This window comes from Podarcis pityusensis, assembly GCF_964106645.2.
Source record: "Podarcis pityusensis genome assembly, chromosome: 8".
NCBI classification, from domain to species: Eukaryota; Metazoa; Chordata; class Lepidosauria; order Squamata; family Lacertidae; genus Podarcis; species Podarcis pityusensis.
In genome coordinates, this window is record NC_138033.1 from 88,082,706 (window position 1) to 88,096,813 (window position 14,108).

Consider the following 14,108-nt stretch of genomic DNA (forward strand, 5'->3'; position numbering starts at 1 on the left):
TCAGCCTTCCGTTTCTTTGTAGTCAGAGTAAAGCAAAGACAACGTAAACTAGAGCTTAGAAAATTACTTTCAAAGGATTGGCTTTCATTATTTAAAATTGTTGAACCCCCCTTCGGTAGCAGGAGAAGAAGGGGGATCTTTTTTGGACTGTTTAAACCTGCAGAAGTGAGTCTAAAGCAAAGTAACTTTCCACCGTCCTGATCCTGGAGCGGGGTGTCAGAATTGACGTTTGAAGCTCATTGACCAGAGACAAATGTTTTTGACAGATAGCTAAAAGAAGAGTAACATTGTGATTTCATTGTTTCCTTTCGCATTTTAAAGGAACAAATATTGGCAAAATATCTTTAAAAAGAAACTTTGTTGCTATTGTCCTTAAAAGAAAGAACAACCAGAAGCTTTCCCCCTAGAGGGGGACTGTGAAACTGTAACTAATTCTAGGGAGCTTGCAGCTGCCACAGATTACAACCGTGGGAAAGGACTTGTGACCTTGCAGGACAATGCTTTCAGAAGCTCTGTTGTGTGCTCTTTGTAAAATAAATGCCCTATTGGATCAGTTAAGTCAGAAGACGGATTTGATGACTAATGCGGTCAGAACTTTTGAACAGGTAGTGGGAAACTATATGGAGCCCACCCAGGAACTAAAACAGGAGTGTGCTATGACAGAACAGATGAGAGAAGAGGATGCTGCTGAATCTTGGGCGCCAGAAAGGGAGGGTTGGTGCCAGTCCAAGCCGGTTTGAAACTGCAAGGGGGTACCGAGTACATACCCATCCATCAGGGTTTGGTTCTGCTGGTGGCACCTACCTCTTTCGTTTCGCTCTGCGGTGGCATCTATTCTCCTTCTTTCCTCAGTGGTAAAGAGGGTCATTAAAAGATGCCTGCAATCTTGCCACGTGAGTAGATGGGTTACTGTGACTGAGGCCATTAGGTCCTGCATAGCTTGAGGCTTTTCAGAAAAAGGCAAGGTATGGGTTTTCCAGTTTAGCAGGTCAGTAGTAGTGAATGGCACATATTCTGGACTGGGCTCTTCACTTTAAACCGGTTCCAATGGGGTGGGACATTATCTTGATGACTTTATTCTCGTGGCAAGACTGTTGCTTCAGGCTGACTTTCAGGTACAGTCTGATGTGGCGGGTTCCTTAGGGTTTGGTGTCTATTTTAAAGCACAGTGGTGTGCGCAACCTTGACCTTCGACCTGGCAGGTAAGCCTCTAACGCATCACCTCACCTTCCTAGAATTTTTTCCGATCGTGGTCGCGGTACACTTGTGGGCGGAGGAGTTCAAAGATCACTGGGTAGGCTTCTGGACAGACAACCAGGCAGTTGTCTCAGTTCTGTCAAAACAGTCATCACATTCCCCGAGGGTGGCAGCCCTGCTGAGATCCTTTGTCCTTTTGTACCTAAAACTAAACATTTATTTCTCGGCTAAGTTTGTACCAGGAGTTAATAACGACATCGCGGATGCTCTATCTCATTTCCAGATGGATCGCTTCTGCTCGTTAGCACCAGAATCACAGCAATTGCCACAACCATTTCCGGAGCACCTTTGGAGCCTTGGGAGCAAGAAGTCCTGAAGAGAGTATTAGCATCTGTTGCCCCGTCAACACTTAGATCATATAAAAAGGCTTGGTCAGATTTTTGGGCGTTCCGTAATAAAATAGAGAATGATAGGCGTGACACCCCCCCCCCATGAAGGCAGAGGTGCTAAAATACCTGGTGCATTTATGAGGGTTGGGCCTCACAGCAAAGACACTTAACATACAGTCTGCAGCGATCTCCTTCTATTGTAAGGTCATGTACTCGGTAGACCCTTGTGCTGATTTTCTGGTGCGGAAGGTGCTGGAGGGCTGGCGCAGGCTTCAGCCTCCCAGCACCGATGGTAGAAGACCCATAACCTTCAACATCCTATGTCAAATCCATAAAAAACTAAGGGCCATTTGTTGGTCAAAGTATGAAGCACGTCTATTTTCAGCAGCTTACTCCATCGCCTTTTTCGGCGCTTTGTGCATAGGCAAGGTGCTTTGCAACGACCAGCCAGATTCTGTTGCACGTGGGATCCTCTTAAAGAATGTGACATTATCTCGCTCAGATCTAGTTCCCCATATCTGGAGCTCAAAAACTGATCAGCTAGGTAAAGGGGCCCTAATTCGACTTACAGCAACTCAAAAGAAAGGGCCATGCCCAGTAAAGGACGCAAGACGATTTATGTATTTGAGACCAAATACCCCTGGACCATTTTTCATACATGCAGATGGCTACATGCGTTATGCCTAAAGCAATTGCTGCTTGTGGTTTTCCCCCAGCTGAATTTGTGGCCCACTCATTTCGGATTGGGGCAGCCACTACAGCGGTACATTTAGGCTTACCGGCTGAAAGGATAAAGGATCTGGGTCCATGGAAGTCAGATGCTTTTAAAGGGTATATTCGGAGGCCTTTATGACTATTTTCATCAGCCCTGACCCCTCCTTATTATGCTCTTTTCCTTTTAGGTGATGTGGTTGTGCGCGTTTAGCTCATAGGCCATAGTAACGTCCACTGGGCCAGAAACCGTGCTGTCCGTCGGGGCCAGGGGTGCAGGTTAGATCTGCCAAAAAATGTTGAAATCTCCTGGATCACTCGCCGTGGAATGCATTGGGTGGAACTTCTGCCAGCAGTAAAAGATAGAGCCGCCGTGAAAGGCCCACCGGATGCCCTTGTCATTCAGCTGGGTGAAAATGATTTGGCCTACCGGAAGGGCGTGGACTTAATGTGGAACATTTTCGATGATTTTGAAGATCTGATTATTTATTTCCCAAATTTAGTCATAATTTGGTCATCACTGTTGGAAAGGCGCACTTGGAGGGACTGCCGATGCCCTATTGCTATGAACAAATCCAGAAAGATCCTGGAATGCTCAGTGGCTCGTAGAGTAGCAGCGCTGGGGGGGGGCGGGTCATTGACCACCCCAACATCCAGTTCAGGAAGGTGACCCTCTACCGCGATGATGGCGTGCATCTTTCCAATGCAGGAAATGATGTTTGGTTGGCTGACATCACTGCGGAGATTAGGGATTGGTTGCAGATCTGAGGGTATTAGCGACGAGCTTTGCTCGAGTGGCGGTTAGCCATTGGCATGGGTATTTTTATGTAGATGTATGGGGGGGAGCGCCATCACCGCCCCCCAATATTGAAGGCTAGTCCGGTAAAGGATTCCGGGGGGCGTGTCCCCGTCTGAAGCCTATGGAGCCCAGGGCCCAAGACACGCCCCCGATCAGGGACCCCGGGGGAGTGCTTAGTTGATGTGCATCAGCAGGGCTCCCCCTGCTGGTGTTAACCCTTCCGGGTCTACAAGTAAGCAGGCCGAAGCCAGGTACTGTGTTCTCTTTGGTTAATTAGTACCGGATTTAGAGTGATTTTGTTTTTGTTTTTTGTAACCTGCTGGCTCTGCCGGTCTTGCGAAGCGGATTAAGTGGTTTAATTTTTTTTGGGCTATTTTTGTTTTTTTATTTTTTTCCTTTTATTTTTATTTTTTCTCCCTTTCTTCTCTCTCTCTTTGGAACAGTGGATATATATGGTTTTTGTTTTGTTGGAATTTTGATTTTGGTTGGATGGGATTGGCCAGGCAAGTGGCAGAAGAGATATTTTTGAAATTTGGTTTATCCTTTTGTCTCACTTACCTCTTTCTTTTTGCCGGTTTTTTTGATTATTATTTTTAGTTACTCCACTTTGGTTTTGTATTGGATTGGCCAAACAAGTGGCAGAAATTGGGATTGGAAATTTTTAGTTTAAAGGAATTTGGTGTTTCATAAGACTGTTTTATATCTATTATATTGAATTGGCCAACCAAGAGGCAGAAGGTTTATTAATTGGAAATTTATTTATTTTTTTAAATTAATATTTATTACTTTTCTAACAATTTAAACACTACAAAAACAATACAATACAATACAATACAACACAATAGAAAAACACTACATAACATTGACACATAAAAACACATTAAATACATTAAACTAACAAAATAAAACAAAGACAGTTTAAAATAAATCAAACAATTTCAATATCTTATCTTTCATTCACTTATTTCCACGACCTCCTCCCACCTCCCTTTTTGTATTCCACTTCTGTTAATTGTTTCAGCTGTTAATTCCTTTCCATCTTCCTCTGTTTTCTATCCTATAATTATCTTAACACATTCTAACCTTATTTCCTTTAATACTCTATTAATCTATTTATACTTAATTCCTTGTAACATTTCTACTAAAGCCATATAACTTCATTCCAACATTTTTCTAACATTCATTAATTTTACAGTGTTTCTGTAAATAGTCTTTAAACTTTTTCCAGTCTTCTTCCACCAACTCTTCTCCCTGGTCTCGGATTCTGCCAGTCATTTCCGCCAATTCCATATAGTTCATCAACTTCATCTGCCATTCTTCCCGGGTGGGTAAATCTTGTGTCTTTCAATACTTCGCGATAAGTATTATTGCTGCTGTTGTTGCATACATAAAAAAAGTTCTATCCTTCTTTGGCACCAATTGGCCGACCATGCCCAGGAGAAAGGCCTCTGGTTTCTTCAGGAAGGTATATTTGAATACCTTTTTCAATTCATTATAAATCATCTCCCAGAATGTCTTAATCCTTGGGCATGTCCACCAAAGGTGAAAGAATGTACCTTCAGTCTCATTACATTTCCAACATTTATTGTCGGGCAAATGATAAATTTTTGCAAGCTTGACTGGTGTCATGTACCACCTATAAATCATTTTCATTAAATTTTCTCTTAGGGCATTACATGCCGTGAATTTCATACCTGTGGTCCATAACTGTTCCCAGTCAGCCATCATTATATTATGTCCAACATCTTGTGCCCATTTAATCATAGCTGATTTCACCGTTTCATCCTGAGTGTTCCATTTCAACAGCAAGTTATACATTCTTGACAAATTCTTAATTTTTGGATCTAACAGTTCTGTTTCCAATTTTGATTTTTCCACCTGGAAACCAACTTTTTTGTCCAAATTGTATGCCTCCATTATTTGGTAATAATGGAGCCAATCTCGCACTTTATTTTTCAATTTTTCAAAACTCTGCAGTTTTAGTCTGTCTCCATCTTGTTCCAGAATTTCCCAATATTTCGGCCATTTGGCCTCCATACTGAGTTTTTTCTGTGCCTTCGCTTCCATTGGTGACAACCATCTTGGGGTTTTCTTTTCTAGCAAATCTTTATATCTTATCCAAACATTAAACAATGCTTTTCTAACAATATGATTTTTAAACGCTTTATGTACTTTTACCTTATCGTACCACAAATATGCATGCCAACATTATTGAAACCTTCTAGGTCCAACACATCAGTGTTTTCAAGTAGCCATTCTCTCAGCCAACAAAAAGCAGCTGATTCATAGTAAAGTTTAAGGTCTGGCAGGGCAAATCCACCTCTTTCTTTAGCATCAGTTAATATCTTAAATTTTATTCGAGGCTTCTTGCCCTGCCAGACAAATCTGGAAATATCTTTCTGCCACTTCTTGAAACAATCCATCTTATCCAAAATTTGTAATGTTTGGAACAGAAACAACATCCTTGGCAGCACATTCATTTTTACCACAGCAATTCGATCTAACAATGATAACTTCAAATTTGTCCATATTTCTAAATCCTTTTTCACTTCGATCCAACATTTTTCATAATTATCCTTAAATAAATTCACATTTTTGGCAGTCATGTTAACCCCTAAATATTTCACTTTCTTAACCAGTGTTAATCCAGTCTCCTCCTGAAACTTCTCTCTCTCATTCACAGTTAAGTTTTTCTCTAAAACCTTAGTTTTCATTTTATTCAGCTTAAAACCTGCTACCTGTCCAAATTCCTGAATCAGTTCCAATACCCTTTTAGTACTGGATTCTGGCTCCTGTAAAGTCAATACTAAATCATCAGCAAATGCTTTCAGTTTGTACTGTTTAGCTCCCACTTGTATACCTTTAACCTCTTGGTCCTTTCTTATCATGTTTAGCAAAACCTCAAGGACCGATATAAAGAGCAATGGAGAAATTGGGCAGCCTTGCCGTGTCCCTTTCTCAATCTTAAACTCTTCTGTCACTACATTGTTCACAATTAATTTTGCCTTTTGTTCTGAATAAATTGCACCTATACCGTTTTCAAACCCTTGACCTACCCCCATCCCCTGTAGATTCTTCTTCATAAAACTCCAAGAAATATTGTCAAAGGCTTTCTCTGCATCCACAAATATCAAAACTGCCTTAGTGTTGATATTCACTTGTAGTTTTTCTAGAATATTAATTATATTCCTCATGTTATCAGACAAATGTCTGCCCGGAAGAAAGCCCGCTTGGTCTTTATGAATTTCTTCTACTAACACATTTTTTAATCTTTTAGCCAAAATATCTGCAAAAATTTTGTAATCCACATTAAGCAGCGATATGGGGCGGTAGTTCTTAAGCTGTGTCTTTTCAGTCTCTGTTTTCGGTATAAGTGTTATGTAGGCTTCCTTCCACGACTCTGGTGCCTTCCAATATTTCGTTGCAGACTTCCTTCAATGGTTGTATTAACCATTCTTTCAAGGATCTGTAATATCTTGAAGTCAAACCATCTGGCCCTGGAGATTTACCTAATTGCATATTCTGGATGGCCCCTTCCACCTCCTGATCCGTTATTTTGTGATTCAACATTAGCTGTTTTTCCTGAGAAATTTTGTGTAATCCATTTATTTTCAAAAATCGATCAATGTCCATTTCTTTCTGCTTCTCCTGTGTATAAAGTTGTTTGAAATACCTCTGGAAGCACTTCCTAATCTCCACTGGGTTCTGTATATTCTTTCCTTCCACTTCCAAATTCGTAATAGTATTGAGTTTTTGTCTTTTTTTCATTTGCCAGGCCAACAGTTTTCCACACTTATTTGCTGATTCAAATGTCTTTTGCCTCATCTGTTTAATCTTCCATTCTATTTCCTGATTCATCAGCTTCGCGTATTGTACTTGATGTAACTTTATCTCTTTCAGAATCTCCTGTGACTTTGGTTTTGCTCTCAGTTTCTTCTCTCCTTCCTTTATCTTTCCCAGGATTTTATCCTTTTTTTCATTCTGAGTTCTCTTCTTAATTGCATTCTGTTGTATTAGGAATCCTTTCATAACCGCTTTGCTTGCGTCCCAAATTACTATTTTTTCCACTGTGGTATTCATGTTTATCTCAAAATAGTCTCTTAGAGTTTTTTGGGCCTTCTTGGTCACCTCTTCATTCCTGAACAAAGTGTCATTCATCCTCCATCTGAAGGAACCAATTGGCGTCAATTTCATTTCCATCTTCACCGCATTATGGTCAGAACAAGTTTTGGGGCATATCTCCACTTTACTGATCTTCGGAGCCAATCCCCTGGTTACCCAGATTTGGTCAATTTTTGTCCATGTCATTTTAGCCTCAGAGAAGAAAGTTCCCTCTCTTCCCAGAGGGTTCTTCATTCTCCAAATGTCAACTAAGTCCATATTTTCAGTCATGTCAAAAAAAGTTTTTGGTAGCCTACCATCTTTGGTGACTACCTGTCTCTGTGCCTTGTCCACTTCTAAGTTCTTCTGGTAGTGCCAACCCAAAATTCTATCTCTCTCTTCTTTAGTTCGAAGGGTGATCAAGCAATCTCTTATTCTATTCTCTTCTTGAGCCAAGTCCAATTCCCAAAAGTCAGCAAATTCCTGTGTAAGAAAGTCTATCAAGCTTTCCTTTTCCAGTTCAGGTAGGGCTCTAATAGTCAGATTCGTCTGTTTTTCTTTAAGTTCAATCATAGCAAGCGTCAACTTATGCTCATCAAATTGCCTCTGTAAGGCTGGGACTCTCTCTCTCTCCAGTTGTGTTACTTTACATTCAGCAGCAACATCTTTCTCCCTGGCTTCCTCCGCAGTCTGCCGTATCAGAGTAGATTCCTGTATCAATTTCTGGATAGCTTCTGTATTGGTATTCACCTTTAGTCCCAGATTGTTTATACTTTCCGTTGCAACATCCACTTTCTTATTAAGCTGTTCCAATGAATCTTTTATCTTACCTAATGCAACTGCTAAAACCTCTTCTGACAACATTCCTCTTGATTTTGGTTGCACTGATGTAGAAGCCGCAGCAGAGGAAGCAGAGGGGCCTGGTATTGAACCTCTCCTGGGTTGCTGCCAAATCTTCCCAGATTTGTTTTTTCAGCAGTTGGCTGATCTGTTTTTTCCTTTCCATTTGCCATAACACTTAAAAAATTCAAAGTCAGTCCCAGAGTCTCACAGTTTTTTATCTTGCAGCTGGAAATTCCCCCAGCCCAACTCTTGTAAAGCAACCAGTTTCAAAGGCTTCCACTAGGGGGAAACAGTTTCTATTTATGTTATTTTGTATTAATCAATAATGTCCTTTTTTAAACACAGTTCCAACAATCCAAAGTTAGTTTCAATTTTCAGTTACTTTACTACTTTTTAGAAACAGCCGGAGACAGTAGAAACAATGTATTTCTCTTATTTAGCTAGCTGTCAATGAATGTTCTAAGCGCTGTCAATGAACATCCAAAGGACGTCAGTCCTGCTAGCAGCCCGTTTCCAGGGTCAGAGCGGCGGAATTCTAGCTCTCCTCACTCTCTCCTGCAGGCATACTCAGTCCACAACTTCTCCCCCTCTTCTCCTGCCTCCAAGGGGGGGTTAAATGTTCTTTACTGGTGGAGATTTATTCTTTTAGAAAAGGCTTTCCAAGACTTCAGCTTGCAGCCTCATTGCTTCAGTCTATTTACAAAAGGGGAAGGCGGACTTCCTGTGTTGAACCTCCCCGTTACGATACCAAATTATACGTTTAAAAATCCAATTCTCCCGCTTCAGCTCTACTCACGGGTAATTACTTCAGAGTCGAATTGTCCACAGGAAAAAGTCAGCGCTCTCCGGCAACAGCTATGCGGCTTCACTCCGTGGAAGAAGCAGACGACTCGAAGCACCGCACCACTCACCCCACGTCGCTCCGGACCCCCGAAACCGGGTTTCCCCGCGAGTAGGGGAGGCGCAAAGGGTGCCCGCCGAATCCCACGTTCACAGGCTTCTCCTGCCTGTGATTTTTTGCGGGTCTCCGCCTTTGCCGTGGTGGCCAGACCCAATTTCCCACGGGGCAATTTCCTCCCGGTCAGAGGAATTCCACCATTGCCGATGGCGCCAACCCGGAAGTCTCTATTAATTGGAAATTTAAGGGTGATATCTGGTGGTGAGACAAGGAATAGCAAAAGGGCAGAGTGGAAATAATGAAGAAAACACAGGAAAAAAGTGGGGGAAGGCGGGACACCAGTGGAAAGAAGAGGATCAAAGCAGGAAACTGAGTTTAAGGGAGATATTTTAAAAATGTTTGCAGAAATAAAAAAGGATATTAAACAATGTGAAAAGAATTTGGAGACAAGATTAGATTTGATGGATAAAAAATACGATATGACAGTGAACAGAAGGGTCAGATGAAAGAAATAACAAAAAGAATGCAAAACCTGGAAGAAGGAATGAGACGAACAAAACAAGAAGTGAGAGATATGAAGAAAGAGGAAGAAAGGGTTAAGGGAGAAGTTTTTGAAATTAATAAAACACAGGAAGATCTGTGGGATGCGATTGCTATGAATAAATTGAGGCAAAGAGAACTTAATTTGAGGTTTAGATCTGTGCCTGAAGTACAAGGAGAGAACATCTTGGAGAAATTAACAGCAGAGATTGCACAATGGCTAAGCATGGAAGTGGAAGATGTTGGAAAGACAATACAGAATGCTTTTAGAATTAAAACAAGGACTGTCAAAACAAAGAAATTTCCAGGTGATTGTTTGATTATATTTAAAGATAGGGAGATGAGAAACCTGATTCTACAGAAAAATAGAGAAAAAAGGCTTTGCATTGATGGATCGTTTACAATCATTTTTAAAGACGTCCCACTTCGGCTGTTGAAAAAACCTGACCAATATAAATCTCTGACACAGATACTAAGGAAAAATGTAATTGAATTTAAGTGGGAATTTCCAGAAGGGATCTCCTTTTATTATAAGGAGAAAAAGTTTAAATTTACAAATGTTGATGACACGCATAAATTCTTGAGAAGATACAAAGAGTTGGGAAAAGTAGATGAAGTAGCAGAAGCGGGAGCAGCAGGCAGGACTGGAAGAAGAAGACAAAGGTAGTATTGAAGGAGAAGGAGAAGAGGAAGAAGAAGGTCAAGTTTAAGACTTTTACTCTTTTATTTTTAAGGAGAACACAAAATGGCACTGAAAATATGGACCTGGAATGTTAACGGCGTTAACGACAAAAAGAAAAGAAATAAAATTGGACATTTCCTAAAAAAAAAGAATTTGGACATTATTTGTTTACAAGAAACTCATGTGGCTAGGAAACATAGAAGAGTATTGATTAATAAAAAATTAGGAAATGAATTTATTTCATCAGACAGAAGCAGGAAAAGAAGAGTGGTTTTGTATATAAAAAGTAAATTTGAAGCTCGGCAAATCTTCAAGGATGAAGAAGGTAGAGTAATAGTGGTACAAGTCACATGGCAGGGCGAAAAACTAATAATTGTCAGAGTGTATGCACCAAACGGAAGTAAGACTGAATTTTATAAGGATTTAGAAGAAAATCTGTGGATCAGAAAATTATAGTAATGAGAAATATGAACGGAGTGGTATTGATGGAAATGGATAGGCTGAGGACAAGAGAAAAATCAAAAGAAGGGAAATTACCTAACACATTTTTTTCTATGATTGAGAATTGTAATCTAGTGGATGTTTGGAGACTAAGACACCCATTAGAAAAACAATTTACTTATTTCTCAGAACCAAATCAATCAATGTCAAGAAAAGTCTATGTTTGGATAACCAGCAAATTAACACGAAGAGTGACAAAAATAGAAATACAACCAAAAATACTTTCGGATCATAATGCAATAAAATGTGAGATAAAAGAAATAGAGGAAAAAACCTTTTGATGGAGATTAAATGAAAATTTACTGGATGACCAAAAAATAAAGGAGAAAGCGCAGAAGATGCTGACGGAATACTTTGTGAATAATAGTAATAAAGGAACAAAAATGAGTGTGGTTTGGGATGCTAGCAAAGCAGTTTTGAGAGGCTTCTTCATACATCAAAATAGCATTAAAAATAAATTTCGAGAAAAAGGAAAGAAAGAAATATTAAAACAAATAATAGAAAATGAGAAGAAGCTAGTTAAAAATCCAAACAACGTGAAAATAAATCAGAATATTAAAATATTACAAAGCCAATTTGCAATGATAATTAATCAAGAGGTTGAATGGAATATTAAAATACTGAGACAGAAAATTTTTGAATATGCCGATATATCTGGAAAATGGTTGGCATGGCAAATCTAAAAAAGGAAAGAACAGAGTACAATTAATAAGATCACAGTGGACGGAAAAGAAATGACCCAATTGAAATAGAGGAAATTAAGGCTGCTATAAAAGAATTGAAAAGTGGAAAGACACCAGGACCGGATGGATTTACAGCAAAATATTACAAAGAAATGAAACACACCCTACTTGTACTGTTAAAAGAAGTTATGAACAATATATTAAGAAAAGGAGAATTACCAGAAACATGGAAAGATGCATATACTACATTAATACCAAAATAAGATTCGGATTTAATGCAAGTAAAGAATTACAGACCGATTTCGCTGTTAAATAATGATTATAAATTATTCGCAAGTATATTGGCAAACAGATTGAAAAAGATATTGAATGAGATAATTCATAAGGACCAAGCAGGCTTTTTACCTGGCAGACAGATGAAAGACAACATAAGAAATATAGTTAATATAACTGAATATCTGACTGCCAGAAATGAAAAGCAAGCGATGTTAAATTTTGTTGATGCGGAAAAGGCCTTTGATAATATATCTTGGGAATTTATGTTAAAGAATTTGGAATTAATGGATACTGGAGAATTCTTCTTAAAAGGAATAAAAACTATATATTCAGAACAAAGAGCAAAATTGATTGTGAACAATATAGTAACAGAAAGTATTGATATTACGAAAGGTACAAGACAAGGGTGTCCTTTATCACCACTATTATTCATATTGGTACTGGAAGTCTTTCTAAGGACAATAAGAAGAAATGAAATAATAAAGGGAATTTTAGTCGGTCGGAACGAGTATAAAGTGAAAGCCTTTGCCGATGACTTGGTACTAACAATAGAAGATCCAGTTACAAGTGCTAAAGAAGTATTAGAGGAGATAAAACTGTTTGGGCAAGTGGCAGGTTTTAAATTGAAAAAAAAGAAAACTAAAATGATAGTTAAAAATATGAAACAGGACCTGGTGGAAGTGTTGCAGCAACAAATTGGTATAGAAGCAGTAAAAAAAGTTTAATATTTAGGAATTTGGTTAACTCCTAAAAATATTGATCTCTTCCAAAATAATTATACACCGGTGTGGAATGGAATTAAAAGAGACTTGGAAATATGGGGAAGGATGAAACTGTCATTTTGGGGAAGGATTTCTGCTATTAAAATGAATGTGCTACCAAATATGTTATTTTTGTTTCAGTCAATTCCAATAATCAAGGGGGCAACAATTTTTAAAGAATGGCAAAAAACAATTTCAAGATATATCTGGCAGGGAAAGAAGCCGAGAATACAATATAAGTTATTAACAGATGTTAAAGAAAGAGGAGGCTTCGCCCTGCCAGATTTGAAATTGTATTATGAAGCATCTTGTCTCTGTTGGTTAAAGGAATGGATGGTATTAGAAAATACAGATCTGTTAGATTTAGAAGGCTATGATAATAGATTGGGTTGGCACGCATATTTATGGCATAACAAAGCAAAAGTCCATAAAGGATTTGGAAACCACATATTTCAAAGATCTCTAATAGAAATATGGGATAGATATAAAAATCTATTAGAACGAAAAATACCGCATGGGTTATCCCCATTAGAAGCAATGAGTGTGAAAAAGATCAATATGTGTGGAAATTGGATAACTTATGGGAGATTAATACAAAAAGAAGGAAGTAAATGGAAGATGAAACCATATGAGGAAGTTAAAGAATATGTAAATGATTGGCTTCACTATCGTCAGGTTAATGAAATGTTTAAACAGGATTTTAAAGAAAAAGGATTTGATGAAAATAAATCAAAGTTTGAAGCCGAGATATTAAGTAACAAATATAAAATTTTGTCTAAAATGTATAAATTGCTGCTTGAATGGCATTTGAAGGATGAGGAGGTAAAGTTGGTTATGATTCATTGGGCTAAAGATTTTGGGTATAATATTCAGCTGAATGATTGGGGAAAATTATGGAAGGAAGGTTTAAAATTTACTGCATACAATGCTTTAAAAGAAAATGTGATGAAAATGATGTATAGATGGTATATTACACCCGTTAAATTGGCTAAAATGTATAAGGTAAGCAATAAATGTTGGAAATGTAAAGAAAAAGAAGGAACATTTTATCATATGTGGTGGGAAGGTGAAAAACGTCTGGGAAATGATATATAATGAGATGAAAAAAATGCTGAAATATACATTTATTAAGAAACCAGAAGCATTTTTACTGGGCATTGTAGGAGATGATATAAACAGAAAAGATTGTAAGCTGTTTTTATATGCAATGACGGCAGCAAGAATATTATTGGCACAAAAATGGAAGCAAGAAGAATTACCGACGAAAGAAGATTGGCGGATGAAATTGATGGACTATGCAGAATTAGACAAGCTAACAGCAAGAATTCGAAACCAGAGGGGCCAGAGATTCACAGAAGATTGGTGTAAATTTACGGACTATTTGAAAAGTAATTGTGATGACCAGATTACATTTGTAGGTTTGCAAGAAGTTTTGTGAGGTGAATAATTTGAATTATTGCATAATTGGCTAAAAAGGGAGACATTAGTTAAGATAATTAAAGGCAATATGAATTTAAGAAATGCAGAAGAAATGATATAAATGGGGGATCATCAGAGGTGTTGATGGAAGTCCAAAAAGATTGTATAAGATGTGAAATTTTGTGGTATGTATGACAATTAATGTTCAAAAATGAATAAAAATTATATCTATCTATCTATCTATCATCTATCTATCTATCTATCTATCTATCTATCTATCATCTATCTATCTATCTATATCTCCTGGA

General features: G+C 38.3%; 1 protein-coding gene across 1 annotated transcript in view; it reads left to right on the top strand.

Moving 5' to 3' along the window:
• Positions 1-14,108, top strand: part of LOC308483882 (E3 ubiquitin-protein ligase MARCHF5-like) — a 112,254-nt gene that overhangs the window by 20,077 nt on the left and 78,069 nt on the right. The window lies entirely within an intron of this gene.